Source organism: Eschscholzia californica, unplaced genomic scaffold (assembly GCF_041429995.1).
Source record: "Eschscholzia californica isolate CP2 unplaced genomic scaffold, dmEscCali1.0.p SCAF_4, whole genome shotgun sequence".
Classification (NCBI taxonomy): domain Eukaryota; kingdom Viridiplantae; phylum Streptophyta; class Magnoliopsida; order Ranunculales; family Papaveraceae; genus Eschscholzia; species Eschscholzia californica.
Window position 1 is genome coordinate 34,882,691 of NW_028238461.1, and position 8,924 is coordinate 34,891,614.

Consider the following 8,924-nt stretch of genomic DNA (forward strand, 5'->3'; position numbering starts at 1 on the left):
TGGAAAGTGAGGTGTGAGGAATGCTTTGGAAAGAAAGATTCCACGCCCTTGCAGGTTATTCGTATGATTTAGAGTTACTCAACAAGCATCCATGACGCAAAACCACCCAAAAGCAAAGCTCAGAAACCAAGATGGCATCCTCCGGCATCACCATTCCTCAAAATCAATGTTGACGCATCGTTCATCAGATATTCAGAACCAGCTAGAATTGGCTGTATTATTCACGATGAGCATGGTGATTTCATAATAGCTTTGGCTGACATTATCAGAGGACAAACAGCTGAGGAGTGTGAATGTATGGCGATTCTTTAGGCAGTCCAATGGGCATCAGAGCTCAAAATTTCTCATCTTCAAATTGAAAGCGACAACATCAACTTGATTAATCACCTCAAGGACCAGAGACATGATATCAGTTGGCAATACATGAACCACATGGAAGGCATAAGATCTCTCAGCGCAGGCTTCGATCAAATCCAATTTCACTACGGGCCGAGGTCGATCAATACTCAGCCTGATAAATTGGCCAAGTGGGGGAGGAAAAATAGAGTTAGGCGCACATGGCATTCGAAGGAGGCTATGACGATGGATTTGGGGTTGTAGTTTAGTTAGTTCTTTTCTTCAACAAAAAAAAACAACCGTATTGACTAAATCATAGAACAAAATATTCATTCTCCATTTAAGGACAAGGATGTGCACGTCATTTTTAGATTTCTTATCGTCTTTTTGGTGATATCACCTTTAGTGGACTAACCGACCATTTTGAAATTACATTAGGTTTTTCCCGTTATCTTTTAAGTACTTTTGGACGTCATATCCCGAAAAAATAAAAAAAATACAAAGAATAAAAAAGAACAGACTATTATAAGGAGGGTGAGAAATGGATAGGACTCAGAACACTAATGGGTACATTAGTTTCGGGTAACATATTTCTAAGAAAATAAACTTTTTAGCCAGGTTGAGCAGCAAAAAAACAAAAATATCTTGCACCAAAAAGTTGCCATGGGTAATGGGTAGTGAAACATGACTGGTTTCTTAGGATTCGGGCCAGCAGGGTAACAGAAACAACCATCTTAAAGTATAAAGTCGAAGTCAACCCTTTTACCAAAAGAACACTCTTGTTATTCTAAAATCTTATCAAAATATCACCCTCTTCCGAAACAGAAGAACTTTTAAAAAGAATATCAAAAGGCCGTGATTTTGGGGAACAAAGAAAAATCTCCGGGACATAAAGAATTAGTGAATAAAATTTGATTTAGAGAACATATTCTTCTTTTAATTCAAAAATTGACTTAATCAAACATCAACCCCTAATCTTCATCTTCTATCTCCCTCTTTTTTTCCTCTCCCTCTCTATCTCTTTTGCTCTCCCTGACTATCTCTTTGTCGGTCTCACTCTAGATTTCTCTCTCTTTCATTGTAGATCAATCTCATCTCTCGTTGTAGACATATCTCTCTGTAGATTAGTTTTTCTTTTTCTTTTTCTTTTTCTTTTTCTTTTTCTTTTTCCCTCTAGCAGTCTTTATCTTTCTTTCTCGTAATGTCTATCTCGCCCTCTCTCTCTTGCGGTACATATAGATCTCTCTGTGGAGATCACAGGGTTCGTGGCCACGAAACATTTTGTGGCCACAAAATGGTCAGGGCACAAAACGTTTTGTGGGCACGAAACCCACCTCGAGGTTCGGTTCTGGCGAAGGGAACACTTCCCTTCGCCGAAACAGTGCCTGTGTGTGTGGGGGGAGAGAGAGAGAGAATAAGATGTCGATCAAGAAACATTGAAAGAATGAGAGAGAGAGACAATGATATATCAAAAGACATAGATAGTGAGAGTAATAGAGAGATAGTGAGATAGAGAGGGAGAGATCGAGAGAGAGGGTAATAGTAAGTGAGCGAGGAAAAAAGATGAGAGAGAAGAGGTCAAAATGATGGTTGTGGGAAGTTGTGGTGGTGATGGTAATAGAGAAGATAAAGATTAGGATGCAATGTTTGGTCAAGTTAATTTTTGGGCTAAAAAATAATACTCCCCCGAAAATGTACAAGAAAACATGGGTTACCTTAGAGAATTTATTCCCTGGAGGTTGCTCTTTATGCCCCAAAGTCGCGGCCTACAATTTACCCTACATATAACAGGACATCTTACCAACAAAAATAAAATAACAGGTGGGACAAATATATTATTAGAAGTTTTAAAGGCACCTCATGATAGTGTTATATCCCCACCCACCCCCACCAGCACCTCATTGACTTGGTAAATTTTGTTTGAGTGCATTTGGTTAGAGGCGCTCCAAAATTGATACGGTCAAGCAATATTTATTACAAAATTCAACTCAAGGTCCACCGATTTTAACTCCAAGCCTCAAAGTTGAAATGGGTGAGCTTGGGCCGAGTTATGTTACAAAATTAGACTTAAAATCCATTGAATTTAACTTCACTATTCTAGTATGGAAATTTGTGGAATTGAGCCTAAATTGATAACAAAATTCGCCTGAGTCTACCCATTTGAGTTGTTTTTAGTAGTGACAGTAGGGTAATCATAATATCGATTTGAATCCACCGAATTTTGAAATGGTGGGTTTGAGTCGATTTTGTAACCAAACCAGCTCGAGCCATCAATTTTAAGTCGAACAAAAGAAAAAGAGAGAGTATCTAATTTGAAATGAAAGGGAGTACCTATTTGAAATGAAGTTTTAAAGGCGCTAACTACACTACCGAATGGCGCCTTTAAAACTTCTCATATATGATTATGGACTATGTATTAGCCCCAAAATTATCTCAAAGGGTCCATGGATATAAGACCCTTTAGAGTCCAATCTTCCCAAAGATGGGTTTTTAGTCCTTTTGCAATTTGGACATAAAGACCCTTATTATATAAAATCAAATCCCGTCCATATCTCGTACAGATTTCGCGTCTTTTTAATTGGGGTCGGACCAAAATTGAAACGGCATTTTTGTTGCATGATTGGGGGGATTAAATAGGAAATAACGGATATTTCCAAATCAATTTTTTCTCTCTTATTTACATATTTGGAAACTAAATCAATATTTTCTCTCTTACTATGTAATTTTTTTTTCGATTCAAATCAATTTTCTCTCACTTAACTTTCAGATTTGGAAATAGTATATTTTCTAGGATCAATTTAGCGTGATTTGGGGGTTAATATACAAAACGTTTATGTCACTTTCTGTCACTTAACTTTTAGATTTGGAAAGAGTATATTTCTCTGGGATCAATTTAGCGTGATTTGGAGGTTAATATACATAACGTATATATCACTTTCTCTCATTTACTTTTCATTTTTTACTTATACATAACCAATCATCTCTTACAAATTATGAAACATGTTTATAAATTATGTACACTTTACGAACATTACAACAACATTTGTTTTCGGTTTTACTCATACATAACTGCACATCAAATACAAATTATGAAACAAGTTCGTAAATTATGTGTTATTTATTACGAGGAAACCATCATTTGTCATGTATACAACGTAATTCATCTAATATTTCACATTATTTATACCAGAACTTAATATTTTTTACACGGGTACACTGTAGTATCTTCTCAACTATCTGAGTCATTCAACAAACAGCAGTTAAACGTTTTAAATCATTCTTGACAAACGAATAGAATCTTCTTTGATGGAAATCAAAACAACTGACCAACTTCAGTAAATATTTTATCTCAACCATCAGATTTAGTTTCGTAGTCTTACTTAGGTTGGATGATCATGTAGGAAATTCCACCAGTAACAGCAAAACTACAAAAAGAAAAACATATACATTAGTCAACAAAACATATAATTTACTAGAGCGACATGTATAAAGTAAATTATGTATAATGTTTTATAAAATTAATCACGTGTTGGAGACAACAGAACTTTAGTTAGAATAACAAGGCTACTGTTATGTAAAAAAATATATATATATATATAAAGTTCAATAAATTACATATAATTTTTGGAGCATTACACACTATTTACCTTCTGTTACAAAAAAATTGTACGGAATCTTCACTGGTTCAAATGTGTAAAGCGCGATAAAGTACATATCATTGTTTGAACAATACACATTGTTTTCATTCTGTTACAATAACATTGTACGGAATGTTCTTTGGTTAAAATTTGTCACGTTCAATAGAGTACACCTAATTTCGTATAAATTACTCATCGTTTACATTCTGTTACAAAAAAACGTACGAAATCTTCTCTAGATCAGAAATGGTATCGTTACCGGATCTGATATTAAGAAGTGTTCTAAACATCAAGGTCTGTAACCTTAATCTAATGAAAAATAAAATAATACATGGATACAAAAATAACGTAATCGAAGATAATGAATTAGTAAACAAGGATTTGACATTAATATCATAAATCGGTTATGAAGATCTTAGAGAGAGAAAATCATGAAAAATGATGAATATTTCAAAAAATGATACAGAGTTGAAATCAATTCTAATAAAAACCATAAATATCTTTAAAGATGATGATGAAAAACATTAAAAAGAAAGATTACTTGTTACTTTAACCTCATAAGCAATTGTAGATCTTAACAAAAGTACGAACCTGAATCTTTGATGATGGAAATCAAAATAAACAATGGAGTTTTCAGCTGGTCTAATGAAGATGAAGCAGATTTCGAGACTCAACAATGGAGGTTGAAAAGAGGATTCGGTTTTAGAGAGAGAACATTAATGGTTTCCGTTTTGGAGAAGAATGAAGATAAAGTTTCTGTTAATATAACCGTGATTGGAGAGAAAAAGTGAGAGATAAAAATAGAGAACAGATATTTGGGGATTTTGAAGGAAAATCAGTTTTTTGTTTATATAGAAGGTTAGATTAGGTATTATGATTTAATATAAATTTTAGGGATTTGTGTTTTCTCTATAGATGGATACAAATGGACTAGATATCCATTTATGTTATATTTTGGTCTTTAAATCTATTTTATGATTAGAGAGGATTAAAAGTGTGTTTAAGAGTAGATTTTTGGACCATAAGTCCAAAAATTCTATCTTAAACTTAAATATTTATTCCATCAGGATAAGTGGAACTAGAGAGAGGAATGGGGGTTTTTTAAAATTATAATTCATGGTGTTTCCGATTTTCTCCCAAAGATAAATGTTTCAATGTCTGGACAAAATCAGAAACAGTTTCCCAGTTTTTCTCCCTCTCTTTATCATGTTTCACTGTCTCCTTTGCTTTGCATGACTGATATTAGAATAGGCATGGAACAGACAACAATAATAAAGAGAATAGGAGATATTTTTATATTTTCAATCAACTTTTCTACATTTAAAAGTTTCTCTACATATAAAGTTCAACCTTACAAAATAATAAAATATGTGAACTAGGTTATAGGGTAGTAATCTTTTGTTAGGCCTGTCAATGGATATCCGAATATTCGACCTCCGATCTACATCTGCATCATATTCGAATTTTAAAATATATCTGAAATTTCGGATATCGGATACAGATTCAGATATTCCTTATCGGATATTTGCTTATCGAATATCGGATACACTAATATTCGATCGATAAATATCCGTATCCGATAATTAATAATAAAAATTTAAATTTATTCATAATAATATATAAAATGTAGGTTGAGATTTATTATTTAGATCTAACAGTTAAATATTTAAAGGAAAATTTTGAAATTTTGTTAAAGTTTCAAATATCGGATATTATCCGATATCCGTTAATACTGTCGGATTCGGATATTGATTTATAATATCCGTCGGATAATTATCGGATACAGATATTCAGATAGCTTATCGGATTCGGATACGAATATGCCTATATCCGATCCGATAAGCTATCGGTTACAGGCTTACTTTTTCTATTAAAAAAAAATTTGACTATCGTTCTAGGAAATAAGAAAATTTTCTGACTAAAGCGAGCTAATTTCTTTTTTCTCCTTCTAAAAAAGTGTTGGTTCATGTAGTAGTTCCCACCAAGTCTGATTGGATGTCCGGATCAGGTCAAAAGGCGAGCAAACACTTCAATGGAAGCAAACGGTTGTCCAAGGAAGCATGAGGATGGTCCTGGTAAAAGCTTTCATCCATGGGCTAGCTAAAGGCCAGCTAAACCAAAGTCAAAGACATAGTTGTTGGTCTCCTTGATGAGCGAAGAAGCAAGAGGCCTAATATGTACTTGGAGCTGCAAAATCCCAAACAAAGTGGAGAAGTAGAAAAGGGACTAAATATAGTGATAGTTTGATTCTTCATCGCCGAAATAAAATAGGAGAGAAAATCGAGAATTGTTTCGTCTTTACAAAATCGGAAAATTATGAAGTTTGTCAAATTTTTCAAAGCAACGAAACTTCATTTTCTTCCTCATCTATTATCGTCTAAGACCAATAATTGAAAAGAAAGGATACAATTATTCTTTTTTAGAAAAGAACTAAGAAAGGTGAAAATTTTGTGTGTATATTTAGTTAGAAAGAAACAGAGAAATTATTCAAAGACAAAAGTAAAAAAATGTGGGTCGTGGAGTCAGTTGTGGTATTGTATCCGTGGTATTGTATTCATTCCACACATATTTTGCTATTTGTTTTTCATTATTATTCATGGTTATTTTCATTTTGACCCACTAAAGATGACAAATTCGCTATAATAGTTCAAGATGACTTTGTCAAAGTTACTGCCTAAACAGCGTGTAGTTTTTTTTCATCTTCATCACATTCGATAGAGAGAGAGGGAGAGAGACAAACTTTTCGGCATGTTGCTCGACCAAATACCGATCAACTATTTTGGATTTGTGGTAGAAGACAAAGATAGAGAAAGTAATTGCGAAAAAAGAAAAGAAACAATAGATGTTAACTTTAACCAACAAAATTACTGTTTAGGTGGCCATTTGGGAAGCTAATCACTTTTGGAGCCCATTTGGTAAGTTCGTCATTTTTAGGAGACCATAATGAAATTTAGTTTTATTATATTAGTAATTTTTTTTTGTTGATTATATTAGTAATTAGTGAGCAAGAATGGTAAAATCAAACAGCATCAGCAGGTCCACCACCAGGACCACATCTGTTTCCTATCTAGTTGTAGTAGTAACAGTACATACATATTGATTGATTGATTGAACCCATCTTTACTCTCTTTCTCATCTCTCTCTACGCTCAGACCAACACCAATTCCCAAGAAAGATTCGCCACTATTCGCATCTTTCTTTTCTTATTTGGGAAGTTGTATACGGGCCACATAATTGCTGGGAGCAATTCCAGTGACGCCCTATATAGTTGCTTTAGGGGCCTTAATTATACTTTTTTTTTTGTTGAACTAGGCCTTAATTATACTAGTATTTTTTTTTTTTTTCTGAAATTAAACTTTACTTCAAAATGAAACGTTACAATTGGTCCTTATGATAACGGGATTGTATTACAAGTAAGTAACGAAGTTAACTGAAAGGATTGAACTGTCAAAACACTACAAATTTGGACCCAACACATGAAGTGCAAAGTCGTGGGCGACTTGGGTTTGAATATGTGGGCAGTAATACAAGGACATGTTGAAGCCTCCAAGACTTGCACGTATATTGTTTATTCTAGTCGCAAGACGGCATGGGGCCGTTGATCCAGGGCGAGAGAGGAAATCTACCATCGATCGAGAATCCCCTTCGAGTATAAAAGTCGAGCAGCCCATCTCTGCCGCTAAAGTTACCCAAAACTAAACCCAACCATTCCACTGTAGAGACGTGAAATCACCGGAATTTTCTCAGACCTCAATTGGAGAATCCCACCTTGATGATTTCTTGCAACTGCGGTCGCCGACACCTCTGAATCCTTAAACCAACCATCAACATTTATCTTGATCTCGTTGGGAGAAGGAGGTATCCATTGCTCGACCTGCAAAGTGATGTTAGTTGACGATGTGGTAGGCGATAAATGAAAAATGCTTACCTCTTGTTGGATTTGTCTCCAACAATGATGAAGATTGATGGGGGAGTTGAATATCAGATAGCATTTTGTCTTCCACCACTCCCAAAGCAGATAAGTGTATATATCTCAAATCTCTTCTATGTTGTTGTTCTGATGTAGTTAATATATTAGATTGCTGACCGGATCTGCATCTAGATTCTGTATGGTATGATTTCCTGTTAACATGATTAAGTCTCTGAATTTAGGACATACGCCAATTAGGTGGAACACCGTCTCAATTGCATCTGTAGAACAAACCTTGCATTCCTGATCAATGGAGTTATTATATTTGCCTAGGTTGTTGCTCTTTGTAGCTAGTCCATCATGAATCAATATCCAAACAAACAATTGTATCTTAGGATTCATATACGATTTTTTCCACAATTTACTCCACGCATGAAAAATCAGTTATTATATAGGGTCAATGGGTTTTAGGCCCAAAATAAAATCCAAAAAGGGAATAGGGTCCTATCTTCCTAGAAAAAGGGATTTTACTCCTTTTTCCTTTTGGACTCTATTACCCTCTTATTTGAGAAACATCTTCCATCCAACTCCCACCTGATTCCCCCCCCCCCCCCCCCCCCCCCCGCCCAAAAAAAAAAAAAAATTTGTGAGCCTGGACCACCCAAAATTACAACCCAACAAAATCGGTCATTTAAATTTCAAAATCAGAAAAGATCTTTTTCACTTTCTCTCTCTAATCCTGTGACGCCTCGTGTTCCGAGTCACGGTTTGTCCGGCAGTTTATAGAAGAAACTCGGTTTAGTTCCCACTCAAATAAGTTTCAAATATAAACCCAAGCAAAAAACTCTCATAACGGGTTATAAATCAAGATCAAACACAGCGGATAATCAAATATAGTTTAAACCTTTGAAAATATGTTCGGAAAATGTGTAACCCAAAACAGTTTTCATAAAGAGAAAAGCAACTTGAATTCATTTATATGAACAATTCACAGAAGAGGCTGAATTTTGACAGAGTCTCCTCTATAAATTGAACATATC